This window comes from Etheostoma spectabile, chromosome 24 (genome assembly GCF_008692095.1).
Source record: "Etheostoma spectabile isolate EspeVRDwgs_2016 chromosome 24, UIUC_Espe_1.0, whole genome shotgun sequence".
In the NCBI taxonomy this organism is placed as follows: domain Eukaryota; kingdom Metazoa; phylum Chordata; class Actinopteri; order Perciformes; family Percidae; genus Etheostoma; species Etheostoma spectabile.
The window spans coordinates 4,046,669-4,047,807 of NC_045756.1; the positions used below are offsets into that span (position 1 = coordinate 4,046,669).

At 46.6% G+C, this 1,139-nt stretch overlaps 2 protein-coding genes across 5 annotated transcripts in view; both read right to left on the minus strand.

The window, feature by feature from the left end:
* The window catches only part of mgat5 (alpha-1,6-mannosylglycoprotein 6-beta-N-acetylglucosaminyltransferase), a 70,647-nt gene extending 69,677 nt beyond the window's left edge, over window positions 1-970 (minus strand). For all 3 annotated transcript variants that reach the window (XR_004327928.1, XR_004327927.1, XM_032506374.1), the window contains exon 1: window positions 791-970. The gene's annotated coding sequence lies outside the window, so the exon portion shown is untranslated. The remainder of the gene's footprint in view (window positions 1-790) is intronic.
* Window positions 1-1,139, minus strand: part of clic5a (chloride intracellular channel 5a) — a 24,360-nt gene that overhangs the window by 11,937 nt on the left and 11,284 nt on the right. The gene's annotated exons all lie outside the window — the stretch shown is intronic.

Consider the following 1,139-nt stretch of genomic DNA (forward strand, 5'->3'; position numbering starts at 1 on the left):
GTGTGTGTGTGTGTGTGTGTGTGTAAAAACTGTTGTAAGATAAGTAGGAAGAATGGTTCATTTACTGGCACACTGACAGTGCAGCTGTAAATGTCACCTGATTTTCTCCTTGGTGAATATTGTACACATAAGAGTAATACACGCTAACAAATAGCTAAGAGCTCTTCTTGGTATTGTAGAAACGATAAAGATTTTCATTAGCTCATTCAGGGGCATACCATTAACGAAGCACTGCTGCAAATTGACACTAAAACCAAGACAAGTTGAACGTCATTCTTAACAACCTGTTCGAGACATGCTCCCGACACAATGATGTTATCCTGCCACAGAGAGCCTGTGCGGGTACGCCATCCGTGTCTACTGTATTACACTGTGGTCCTATCACTTATTTTACAAGCTAGCTGAACCCGGCCGTTAATAACAAAAGGACCCCCTGCTCTCTGCAGCGATTTACGTTATGATTCCCTTAACTGGCTGCAAAAACTCAGCTAGCGTTGACGTTAGCTATTCAGCTCTATTGCCAACCAGGCTCGCTTTAATGTGTCTAGCCGACTAACAAGCAAGCTACCCCCGTTTCTGGCTATATTAGCTTTGTTCTGAGGCTTGAGGCGGCTAGCTGCTTCGGTCGACCACCACACATTTCACAACAAAACACGCAACGCCGCAATGACAAGTCGCCCACTCCCGAGTACACAGCTACAACACTGCGCCTATTCTTCCAGCATTATTCCCTTAGCAATGAGGCAGAAAACGAGCTTCGGGGGTGCCACGCTCACAGAAAGGTGCTTACCTTTTAAATATTTTTTGTCGGTAGCCCAAGGTGATGATATACGGGTGGCAATAGGACTCAAAATCCAGGGTTAGAGCGAGTGGGGACGTCGCTGCGTTGAGCAGACTGGAATGATTCAGCCAGCCACGGCGCACGAGCCTGTTTGCTCTGCCCACTTGCAGAAAGCGAGTGACAGTTTAGGGAGCGTCTGCATGTTAACACCCCCCAGAAAACGTTCCTCACCAGAACAAGGGGCAGGCTATACTAGTAGGCTATGTCACTACCCGAGTGCATTTGTGAGTTGCGCACGCTCAGATTTAAACGGTTTACAGCATAATGTGTCATACTGAAATTTGTGAAATCCATGAAA